Source organism: Cherax quadricarinatus, chromosome 1 (genome assembly GCF_038502225.1).
Source record: "Cherax quadricarinatus isolate ZL_2023a chromosome 1, ASM3850222v1, whole genome shotgun sequence".
In the NCBI taxonomy this organism is placed as follows: domain Eukaryota; kingdom Metazoa; phylum Arthropoda; class Malacostraca; order Decapoda; family Parastacidae; genus Cherax; species Cherax quadricarinatus.
This window is the reverse complement of record NC_091292.1, coordinates 72,944,608-72,957,565: the sequence shown is the minus strand read 5'-3', so window position 1 is coordinate 72,957,565 and position 12,958 is coordinate 72,944,608.

Here is a 12,958-nt window from a genome sequence, read left to right as displayed (position 1 = left end):
TATATATATATATATATATATATATATATATATATATATATATATATATATATATATATATATATATATACATGTCGTGCCGAATAGGCAGAACTTGCGATCTTGGCTTAAATAGCAACGCTCATCTTGCCATATAGGACAAGTGAAAATTTGTGTATGCAATAATTTCGCCAAAATCATTCTGAACCTAACGAAAAAAATATATTTCACTGGGTTTGTTTAGTATTAAATTATTGTAAACAAATCAAAAATATATTTAGTTGGGTTAGACTAAAATAAATTGTTCTTGTTATAATAAGGTTAGGTAAGTTTTCTAAGATTCTTTTGGTGCAAAATTAAAAAAAATTACATTAACATTAATGGAAAAAATTTATATTTAAACGTATAGGAGAAAATTTCAGAAAGGACTTAATTTTAAATGAGTTCTTGCTAATTGACCAGTTTTACATATTCGGCACGACATATATATATATATATATATATATATATATATATATATATATATATATATATATATATATATATATGTCGTGCCGAATAGGCAGAATTTGCGATCTTGGCTTAAATAGCAACGCTCATCTTGCCATATAGGACAAGTGAAAATTTGTGTATGCAATAATTTCGTCAAAATCATTCTGACCCTAACGAAAAAAATATATTTCACTGTGTTTGTTTAGTATTAAATTATTGTAAACAAATCTAAAATATATCTAGTTGGGTTAGGCTAAAATAAATTGTTCTTGTTATAATAAGGTTAGGTAAGTTTTCTAAGTTCCTTTTTGTGCAAAATTATAAATTTTTACATCAACATTAATGAAAAAAATATATCTTAAAACGTATAAGAGAAAATTTTAGAAAGGACTTAATTTTAAATGAGTTCTTGCTAATTGACCAGTTTTGCATATTCGGCACGACATATATATATATATATATATATATATATATATATATATATATATATATATATATATATATATTGTATATATATATATATGTTATATATATATATATATATATGTTGTGTATATATATGTTGTGTATCTTTATATGTATATGCTTCTAAACTGTTGTATTCTGAGCACCTCTGCAAAAGCAGTGATAATGTGTGAGTGTGGTGAAAGTGTTGAATGATGATGAAAGTATTTTCTTTTTGGGGATTTTCTTTCTTTTTTGGGTCACCCTGCCTCGGTGGGAGACGGCCGACTTGTTGAAAAAAAATATATATATATATATACCACACGGGAGTTGAATGATAGCCGTAGGCCTTTCGTGTTGCAATGAACAGATCTTCAGGAGCTTACAGTGTTACAAAAATGGGTAGAAAGTGTAGGTGGACTAGTTCAAGGAACCGGCTCTAGCGAGAATAAGGTGCTCAGGGCCAGGAAAATGAAGGCAGTAGAGAGAAGTATGTATAAAGCTCATAAAAAACGAATATTTAGTAATGACCTAGCGATAAAGGACCCCAATTGGAATAAGTCACTTTGCCTGACTTTTTTGGGTTATCCTAGGTAATCTACACATATGCTCTATGTGTGATAATTTATGTGACTGTGTTATGTGTACCTGCACCTGAATAAAAACGTACTTGCTTAATTACTAACTACAAAATTAATGACATGTCAATTATCACCAACATGCCGTTCGACTCCGTAACGCTTCATTATGATAGACTTCGATATTCTGAAGCGAAAAGTACCTAGCACTTCTCAGTTGGAAATTTCCTTTCGTCGGATAAAAGAAAATGAGTCTAGAACACGAGGCAAGAGGAAAACGATCGTATATTCAGAGGCTGACCCACCTAACACCTAGGTAAATGATGTTTAACCAAACCAGAGTAAGCAGGAGCATCAGGTCCCGAGTATCCTTCAGCCAGTGTAAGAACAACATTTACGACAGTCCAACGAGTCCAGATAGAAATCTGGCTTCAGATTGTGTACTATGCCTTTAATTATAAAGGAAATTAGTTTGTTTGAATAAACCTAAACTATTGTTGTATAATTAATGTTTGGTTATATGTAATACGCACTTAAGTAAAAAAAAGGATGATGAAGTATACAAGATAATTACGTTTACAGGTTGCACGTGTTCATAGAGGGGCCACAGATATATCAGATCACTTTTTAATTGTAGCTACAGTGAGGGTAAAAGGTAGATGAGATACAAGGAAAATGGAAGCAACAAGTAAGAGAGAGGTGAAGGTGTATAAACTAAAAGAGGAAGCAGTTAGGGTAAGATATAAACAGTTGCTGGAGGATAGATGGGCTAGTGAGAGTATAGGCAACAGGGCTGAAGATGTATGTGGTAGGTTTAGAATGTAGTGTTAGAGTGTTCAGCCGAAGTTTGTGGCTACAGGAAAGTGGGTGTGGGAGGGAAGAAGAGCGATTGGTGGAATGAGGTAAAAGAGTAGTAAGTGGGACATAATTAGCATATGAGAGGTTTTAACAAAGTAGAAGTGATGTGAGGAGGCAGGAGTATATGGTGAGAAAAAAGAGGTTAAGAGAGTGGTAAAAGAATGTAAAAAGAGAGAAAATGAGAGAGTGGGTGAGGTGTTATCAACAAATTTTGTTGAAAACAAGAAGTTTTGGAACTGAGAAAGCCTAGGGAGCAAATGGATTTAATGGTTAAAAATAGGAGAGGAAAGTTGTTAAATGGAGAAGTAGGAAGATGGAGGGAATATTTTAAGGAATTGCTAAATATTGATGAAGATAGGGAAGCTGTGATTTCGTGTATAGGGCAAGAAGGAATACCATCCTGTAGGAGTGAAGAAGAACCAGTTGTGAGTGTGGGGGTGAGTTCGTGAGACAGTGGGTAGAATGAGAGGGTTAAAGCAGCTGGGATTGATGGAATAAATATAGAAATGTTAAAAGCAGGTGGGGATATAGTTTTGGAGTGGTTAGTACTTTTATTTAATAAATGTATGGAAGAGGGTAAGATACCTAGGGATTGGCAAAGAGCATGCATAGTTCCTTTGTATAAAGGCAAAGGGGACATAAGAGTGTATAAGAATTATAAGAGGATAAGTTTGTTGAGTATACTTGATAAAGTGTATGATAAAGTTATTATTGAAGAATTAAGAGTAAGACGGAGAGTAGAAGGCTTTAGAAAGGGTAGGGTTGTGTAGATCAAGTGTTTACAGTAAAACATATAGGTGAACAGTATTTAGATAAGGGTAAAGGCGCTTTAGTGGCATTTATGGATTTGGAAAAGGCGTATGATAGGGTGGATAGGGGGGGGCAACGTGGCAGATGTTGTAAATGTATGGAATAGGAAGTAGGTCACTGAAAGCAGTGAAGAGATTTTACGAGGATAGTGTGGCTCAGGTTAGGGTATGTAGGAGAGAGAGAGATTATTTCCCAGCAAAAGTAGGCCTTAGGCAGGAATGTGTGATGTCACCATGTATGTTCAATATATTTATAAATAGGGTTGTAAAAGAAGTGAATGCTCTGGTGTTGTCAAGAGGTGTGGGGTTAAAAGATAAGGAATTTAACACAAAGTGGGAGGTGTTACAGTTGCTCTTTGCTGATGACACTGTGTTTTAGGGAGATTCTGGAGAGAAGTTGCAGAGGTTGGTGGATAAGTTTGGTAGGGTATGTAAAAGAATGAAATTAAAAGTGAGTATAGGAAAGAGTAAGGTGATGAGGATAGGAAAAAATTTAGGTAACGAAAGAGTGGATATCAGATTGGAGGGAGAGAGTATGGAGGAGGTGAATGTATTCAGATATTTGGGAATGGACGTGTCAGCAGATGGGTCTATGAAAGCTGAGGTGAGTCATAGAATTAACGAGGGGAAAAAGGTGAGTGGTTCACTGAGGAGTCTATGGAGACAAAGAAAATTATTCATGGAAGCAAGGATGGGAATGTATGAGAGCATAGTTATACAAACGCCCTTATATGGGCGTGAAACATGGGTAGTATATGTGGCAACAAGAAGGCTCGAGGCTGTGGAGATGTCACATCTGAGGGCAATGTGTGGTGTGAATATAATGCAGGGAATCCGTAGTTTGGAAATTAAGAGGAGGTGCGGGATTACCAAAACTATTATCCAGAAGGCTGAGGAGGGGTTGTTGAGGGGGTTCGGATATGTATTATTATTATTATTATTATTATTATATAATCATGGGGAAGCGCTAAACCCGCAGGATTATACAGCGCCTGTGGGTGGGAGAATGGAAGTTATTCAGGCTTAATTCAGGGAACAGAAGCACAGCTCCAATTCTCCAGATCAAGAGCCCCTCACAAGAGTCAAGGAACCTCCCTGGAGGGGTTCCGACATGTAGCGAGGATGGAACGAAACAGAATGACCTCGAAACTGTATAAATCTGTAGTGGAGGGAATACATGGTAGGTGTCGGCCTAAGAAAGGTTGGAGGGAGGGGGGTAAAGGTGGTTTTGTATGCGAGGGGCTTGAACTTCCAGCAAGCATGCAAGAGCGTATTATGTAGGAGCGAATAGAGACAAATGATTTCTAGGACTTGACGTGCTGTTGGAGTGTGAGCAAGGTAACATTTTTGAAGGGATTCAGGGAAACCGGCAGGCCGGACTTGAGTCCTGGAGATGGGAAGTACAGTGTCTACACTCTGAAGGAGGGGTGTTAATGTTGCAGTTTTATAACTGTAGTGTAAGCATGCCTCTGGCAAGACAGTGATGGAGTGAACAATGATGAAAGTTTATCTTTCTCGGGCCACCCTGCCTTGGTGGGAAACGACCGATGTGTTAATAAAAAAATATACATATACATATACTTTAAAGACGTTTCAGGGGTCAGTGCCTCCCCGGCCAGGTTCCGGACCAGGTCTCTTAAGGAATCAAAGCCTGATCAATCGGCTGTAACTTAAATATATTTACATTCATATATGTTGCATAATCATTAGACTATTTTACTCAAGCGCACCACTGTATCCAGGACAGACATAACTGCCAACGTTAATCCTTGCGTTGCATTCGCTCAGTATTTATTATAATACTCCGGCACCTGTGTTATATTTAAACCTGAAATAACTGCTTAACATATTTTAGTCATGCGTATATACATTTCTAGCTGTGTTGCATGACTGTCATGTGTACTTCATAATACTGAGCCAGTATGTGGTGTTACGCCAGTAATATTTTATTTTTTATAATACTTGCTTGCAGAGATACTTGCTTTGTTGTAGAGCAGTGATACTCAGGCTAGCTCCGATACGACGCAGAGAGTTCTTGAGAGTCAAGGTCTCCTGTCTGTCTGACTGTTTGTCTGTCTGTCTGTCTCTGTCTCTGTCTCTGTCTCTGTCTCTCTCTGTTTCTGTCTGACTGTCTGTCTGTCTGTCTCTGTCTCTCTCTCTCTCTCTGTCTCTGTCTCTGTCTCTCTCTCTCTCTCTCTCTCTCTCTCTCTCTCTCTCTCTCTCTCATAACACACGTGGTGGTCCAGCCACGATCGTAACAACTCTTACATCTGCCTAGTAAAAGGGATATTGCTAGTAATCTAGGTGCAAACGCTTCTGTTCTAGGTGCAGAGCTTCTGTTGCAAGAATGGCCTTCTATTTTAAGCGAAGAGACTTCTGTTGCAAGCATGGACTTCTCTTCTTAGCACAGAGACTTTTATTGCGAGTATGGACTTCTATTCTAGGCGCAGAGATTTCTTTTGCAAATATAGGCTCTGGTGGCCTGGTGGTTAACGCTCTCGCTTCACACGGTGAGAGCCTGGGTTCGATTCCCAGCCAGAGTAGAAACATTGGACGTGTTTCTTTCAACCTGTTGTCTATGTTCCCCATCAGTAAAATGGGTACCTGGGTGTTAGTCGACTGGTGTGGGTCGCATCCTGGGACACTGACCTAAGGAGGCCTGGTCACAGACCGGGCCGCGGGGGAGTTGACCCCCGGAACTCTCTCCAGGTAAACTCCAGGTATTCACAGGCAGAAACTTCTGCTGCAAGTATTGCTTTCTGTTCTAAGCGTAGAAACTTCTGTTGCAAGTATCTGTTCTAAACGCAGAGACCTCTATTGCAAGTATGGACTTGTACTGTAAGCGCAGAAACCTCTATTCTAAGCGTATAACCTTCCTTCAGTGTTGCTGTGTCAGACGAGTGCAACAGTACAGTAATTGCACGTCGAGTCAGGGCAGAGGTTCCTCATCAGTCACTCCAGACAAACAGTTACACAGGCGATACAAAATATAAGTTAAAGGTTAATGTTGAAGATATATCATGGAGTTAGCAGGAAGTGTCTCCCCGTGAAGTGTTTCCCAGGAAGTGTTTTTTCGGGAAGTTTCTCCTTGGGAAGTGTCTTCCCAGGAAGTGTCTCCCTGAGAAGTGTTATACCAGGAAGTGTTTCTTCAGAAGTATCTTTCCAGGAAGTGTTTCCCCAGAAGTGTTAAACAAGGAAGTGTTTCTTTAGAAAGTGTCTACCCAGGAAGTGTCTATCCAGCAAGTGTTTCCTTAGAAAGTATTTCTTCAGGGAGTGTCTCCCCAAGAAGTGTTTTCTTAGGAAGTATTTCCCCAGGAAGTGTTACACCAGGAAGTGTTTCTTCAGGAAGTGTCTTCCTAGGAAGTGTCTCCTCAGAAAGTGTCTGCCCAGGAAGTGTTACACCATGAAGTGTTTCCTAATGAAGTGTTTCTTCAGGAAGTATCTCTCCAGGAAGCGTGTTCTCAGGAAGCTTTTCCCGGGAAGTGTTACACCAGGAAGTGTTTCTTCAGAAATTGTTTCCCCAGGAAGTGTCTTCTCAGGAAGTGTTTCCCGAGGAAGTGTTACACCAGGAAGTCTTTCTTCAGGAAGTGTCTCCTGCAAGCGTCTTTCCAGGAAGTGTCTCCGGAAATGTCTCCCCAGGAAGAGTCTCCTCTGGAAATGTCTCCCCAGGAAATGTTTCCTCAGGAAGTGTCTCCCAAGGAAGTGTCTCTTCAGGAAGTGTCTCCCCAGGAAGTGTCTCCCCAGGAAGTGTTGCCTCAGGAAGTGTCTCCCCAAGAAGTGTTGCGCCAGGAAGTGTTTCTTCAGGAAGTGTGTTCTCAGGAAGTGTCTCCCCAGGAAGTGTTACACCATCAAGTGTTTCCTAATGAAGTGTTTCTTCAGGAAGTATCTCCCAAGGAAGCGTGTTTTTAGGAAGTTTTTCCCCAGGAAGTGTTACACCAGGAAGTGCTTCTTCAGGAAGTGTCTCCTGGAAGCGTCTTTCCAGGAAGTGTCTCCGGAAATGTCTCCCCAGGAAGTGTCTCCTCAGGAAGTGTCTTCCCAGGAAGTGTCTCCCCAGGAAGTATTTCCTCAGAAAGTGTCTCCCCAGGAAGAGTTACCTCAGAAAGTGTCTCCCCAGGAAGTGTCTCCTCAGGAAGTGTTTCCTCAGGAAGTGTCTAAACAGGAAGTGTTTAATCAGGAAATGTGTCCACCAAGAAGTGTTTGCCCAGGAAGTGTTTCCCAGGAAATGTACCCTCAGAAAGTATCTCTCCAGGAAGCGTTGTCATAGGAATTATTCCCCCAGGAAGTGTTTCTACAGCAGGTGTTTCCCCAGGAAATGTTTCCCCAGGAAGTGTTTCCCCAGGAAATGTTTCCCCAGGAAGTGTTTCCCCAGGAAATGTTTCACCAGGAAGTGTTTCCCCAGGAAATGTTTCACCAGGAAGTGTTTCCCCAGGAAATGTTTCCCAGGAAGTGTTTCCCCAGGAAATGTTTCCCCAGGAAGTGTTTCCCCACGAAGTGTTTCCCCAGGAAGTGTTTTCCCAGGAAGTGTTTCCCCAGGAAGTGTTTCCCCAGGAAGTGTTTCCCCAGGAAATGTTTCCCCAGGAAGTGTTTCCCCAGGAAGTGTTTCCAGGAAGTGTTTCCCCAGGAAGTGTTTCCCCAGGAAATGTTTCCCCAGGAAGTGTTTCCCCAGGAAGTGTTTCCCCAGGATGTGTTTTCCAAGGAAATGTTTCCCCAGGAAGTGTTTCTCCAGGAAGTGTTTTCCAGGAAGTGTTTTCCCAGGAAGTGTTTCCGCAGGAAGTGTTTTCCGAGGAAGTGTGTCCCCAGAAAGTGTTTCTTCAGGAAGTGTTTCTCCAGGAAGTGTTTTCCCAGGAAGTGTTTCCCCAGGAAGTGTTTTCGAAGGAAATGTTTCCCCAGGAAGTGTTTCTCCAGGAAGTGTTTCCCCAGGAAGTGTTTCTTCAGGAAGTGTTTCTCCAGGAAGTGTTCTCCCAGGAAGTGTTTCCCCAGGAAGTGTTTTCCAAGGAAGTGTTTCCCCAGGAAGTGTTTTCCAAGGAAGTGTTTTCCCAGGAAGTGTTTCCCCAGGAAGTGTTTTCGAAGGAAATGTTTCCCCAGGAAGTGTTTCTCCAGGAAGTGTTTCCCCAGGAAGTATTTTCCAAGGAAATGTTTCCCCAGGAAGTGTTTCCCCAGGAAGTGTTTCCCCAGGAAGTATTTTCCAAGGAAATGTTTCCCCAGGAAGTGTTTCCCCAGGAAGTGTTTCCCCAGGAAGTGTTTCCCCAGGAAATGTTTCCCCAGGAAGTGTTTCCCCAGGAAGTGTTTCCCCAGGAAGTGTTTCCCCAGGAAGTATTTTCCAAGGAAATGTTTCTCCAGGAAGTGTTTCCCCAGGAAGTGTTTCCCCAGGAAGTGTTTCCCCAGGAAGTATTTTCCAAGGAAATGTTTCTCCAGGAAGTGTTTCCCCAGGATGTGTTTCCCGAGGAAGTGTTTTCCAAGGATGTGTTTCCCCCTTTTAACATCTAGAGCAGCTCGTCAGGAAAATGTAGTGTCTTCCTGTAGTCTTACTCTCGGTCTTGTGTTGTCTTATTCTCAGACTTGCATTGTCTTATTCTCAGCCTTGTGTTGTCTTGTTCTCAGCCTTGTGTTGTCTTATTCTCAGACTTGCATTGTCTTATTCATAGACTTGTGTTGTCTTATTCTCAGCCTTGTGTTGTCTTGTTCTCAGCCTTGTGTTGTCTTATTCTCAGACTTGCATTGTCTTATTCATAGACTTGTGTTGTCTTATTCTCAACTTTGTGTTGTCTAATTCTCAACTTTGTGTTGTCTTATTCTCAACTTTGTGTTGTCTTATTCTCAGCCTTGTGTTGTCTTATTCTCAGAATTGTATTGTCTTATTCTCAACTTTGTGTTGTCTTATTCTCAGCCTTGTGTTGTCTTATTCTCAGCCTTGTGTTGTCTTATTCTCAGCCTTGTGTTGTCTTATTCTCAGCCTTGTGTTGTCTTATTCTCAGTCTTGTATAGTCTTATTCTCAACTTTGTGTTGTCTTATTCTCAACTTTGTGTTGTCTTATTCTCAACTTTGTGTTGTCTTATTCTCAGCCTTGTGTTGTCTTATTCTCAGAATTGTATTGTCTTATTCTCAACTTTGTGTTGTCTTATTCTCAGCCTTGTGTTGTCTTATTCTCAGAATTGTATTGTCTTATTCTCAGCCTTGTGTTGTCTTATTCTCAACCTTGTGTTGTCTTATTCTCAGCCTTGTGTTGTCTTAATCTCAACCTTGTGTTGTCTTATTCTCAGCCTTGTGTTGTCTTAATCTCAACCTTGTGTTGTCTTATTCTCAACCTTGTGTTGTCTTATTCTCAACCTTGTGTTGTCTTACTCTCAACCTTGTGTTGTCTTATTCTCAACCTTGTGTTGTCTTACTCTCAACCTTGTGTTGTCTTATTCTCAACTTTGTGTTGTCTTATTCTCAGCCTTGTGTTGTCTTATTCTCAGTCTTGTGTTTTCTTATTCTCAGCCTTGTGTTGTCTTATTCTCAGCCTTGGGTTGTCTTATTCTCAGCCTTGTGTTTTCTTATTCTCAGCCTTGTGTTGCCTTATTCTCAGCCTTGTGTTGTCTTATTCTCAACCTTGTGTTGTCTTACTCTCAACCTTGTGTTGTCTTATTCTCAACCTTGTGTTGTCTTACTCTCAACCTTGTGTTGTCTTATTCTCAACCTTGTGTTGTCTTACTCTCAACCTTGTGTTGTCTTATTCTCAACCTTGTGTTGTCTTACTCTCAACCTTGTGTTGTCTTATTCTCAAACTTGTGTTGTCTTATTCTCAGCCTTGTGTTGTCTTATTCTCAACCTTGTGTTGTCTTATTCTCAGCCTTGTGTTGTCTTATTCTCAGCCTTGTGTTGTCTTATTCTCAGCCTTGTGTTGTCTTATTCTCAGCCTTGTGTTGTCTTATTCTCAGCCTTGTGTTGTCTTATTCTCAGTCTTGTATAGTCTTATTCTCAACTTTGTGTTGTCTTATTCTCAACCTTGTGTTGTCTTATTCTCAACCTTGTGTTGTCTTATTCTCAACGTTGTGTTGTCTTATTCTCAACGTTGTGTTGTCTTATTCTCAGCCTTGTGTTGTCTTACTCTCAACCTTGTGTTGTCTTACTCTCAACCTTGTGTTGTCTTATTCTCAGCCTTGTGTTGTCTTATTCTCAACCTTGTGTTGTCTTATTCTCAACCTTGTGTTGTCTTATTCTCAACGTTGTGTTGTCTTATTCTCAGTCTTGTGTTTTCTTATTCTCAGCCTTGTGTTGTCTTATTCTCAACCTTGTGTTGTCTTACTCTCAACCTTGTGTTGTCTTATTCTCAACTTTGTGTTGTCTTATTCTCAGCCTTGTGTTGTCTTATTCTCAGTCTTGTGTTTTCTTATTCTCAGCCTTGTGTTGTCTTATTCTCAACCTTGTGTTTTCTTATTCTCAGCCTTGTGTTGCCTTATTCTCAGCCTTGTGTTGTCTTATTCTCAACTTTGTGTTGTCTTATTCTCAACCTTGTGTTGTCTTATTCTCAACCCTGTGTTGCCTTATTCTCAACCTTGTGTTGTCTTATTCTCAGTCTTGTGTTTTCTTATTCTCAGCCTTGTGTTGTCTTATTCTCAGCCTTGGGTTGTCTTATTCTCAGCCTTGTGTTTTCTTATTCTCAGCCTTGTGTTGCCTTATTCTCAGCCTTGTGTTGTCTTATTCTCAACTTTGTGTTGTCTTATTCTCAACCTTGTGTTGTCTTATTCTCAACCTTGTGTTGTCTTATTCTCAACGTTGTGTTGTCTTATTCTCAACGTTGTGTTGTCTTATTCTCAGCCTTGTGTTGTCTTATTCTCAGCCTTGTGTTGTCTTATTCTCAACCTTGTGTTGTCTTATTCTCAACCTTGTGTTGTCTTATTCTCAACGTTGTGTTGTCTTATTCTCAACTTTGTGTTGTCTTATTCTCAACTTTGTGTTGTCTTATTCTCAACCTTGTGTTGTCTTATTCTCAACCTTGTGTTGTCTTATTCTCAACGTTGTGTTGTCTTATTCTCAACGTTGTGTTGTCTTATTCTCAGCCTTGTGTTGTCTTATTCTCAGCCTTGTGTTGTCTTATTCTCAACCTTGTGTTGTCTTATTCTCAACCTTGTGTTGTCTTATTCTCAACCTTGTGTTGTCTTATTCTCAACTTTGTGTTGTCTTATTCTCAGCCTTGTGTTGTCTTATTCTCAGTCTTGTGTTTTCTTATTCTCAGCCTTGTGTTGTCTTATTCTCAACCCTGTGTTGCCTTATTCTCAACCTTGTGTTGTCTTATTCTCAGTCTTGTGTTTTCTTATTCTCAGCCTTGTGTTGTCTTATTCTCAGCCTTGGGTTGTCTTATTCTCAGCCTTGTGTTTTCTTATTCTCAGCCTTGTGTTGCCTTATTCTCAGCCTTGTGTTGTCTTATTCTCAACCTTGTGTTGTCTTACTCTCAACCTTGTGTTGTCTTATTCTCAACCTTGTGTTGTCTTACTCTCAACCTTGTGTTGTCTTATTCTCAACCTTGTGTTGTCTTACTCTCAACCTTGTGTTGTCTTATTCTCAACCTTGTGTTGTCTTACTCTCAACCTTGTGTTGTCTTATTCTCAAACTTGTGTTGTCTTATTCTCAGCCTTGTGTTGTCTTATTCTCAACCTTGTGTTGTCTTATTCTCAGCCTTGTGTTGTCTTATTCTCAGCCTTGTGTTGTCTTATTCTCAGCCTTGTGTTGTCTTATTCTCAGCCTTGTGTTGTCTTATTCTCAGCCTTGTGTTGTCTTATTCTCAGTCTTGTATAGTCTTATTCTCAACTTTGTGTTGTCTTATTCTCAACCTTGTGTTGTCTTATTCTCAACCTTGTGTTGTCTTATTCTCAACGTTGTGTTGTCTTATTCTCAACGTTGTGTTGTCTTATTCTCAGCCTTGTGTTGTCTTACTCTCAACCTTGTGTTGTCTTACTCTCAACCTTGTGTTGTCTTATTCTCAGCCTTGTGTTGTCTTATTCTCAACCTTGTGTTGTCTTATTCTCAACCTTGTGTTGTCTTATTCTCAACGTTGTGTTGTCTTATTCTCAACCTTGTGTTGTCTTACTCTCAACCTTGTGTTGTCTTATTCTCAGCCTTGTGTTGTCTTACTCTCAACCTTGTGTTGTCTTATTCTCAGCCTTGTGTTGTCTTATTCTCAACCTTGTGTTGTCTTATTCTCAACCTTGTGTTGTCTTATTCTCAACGTTGTGTTGTCTTATTCTCAACCCTGTGTTGCCTTATTCTCAACCTTGTGTTGTCTTACTCTCAACCTTGTGTTGTCTTATTCTCAACGTTGTGTTGTCTTATTCTCAACGTTGTGTTGCCTTATTCTCAACCTTGTGTTGGCTTACTCTCAACCTTGTGTTGTCTTATTCTCAACCTTGTGTTGTCTTATTCTCAACGTTGTGTTGTCTTATTCTCAACCTTGTGTTGTCTTACTCTCAATCTTGTGTTGACTTACTCTCAACCCTGTGTTGTCTTACTCTCAACTTTGTGTTGTCTTACTCTCAACCTTGTGTTGTCTTATTCTCAACGTTGTGTTGTATTATTCTCAACCTTGTGTTGTCTTACTCTCAACCTTGTGTTGTCTTATTCTCAGCCTTGTGTTGTCTTACTCTCAATCTTGTGTTGTCTTATTCTCAACCTTGTGTTGTCTTATTCTCAACCTTGTGTTGTCTTATTCTCAACCTTGTGTTGTCTTACTCTCAACCTTGTGTTGTCTTATTCTCAGCCTTGTGTTGTCTTATTCTCAACCTTGTGTTGTCTTATTCTCAACCTTGTGTTGTCTTACT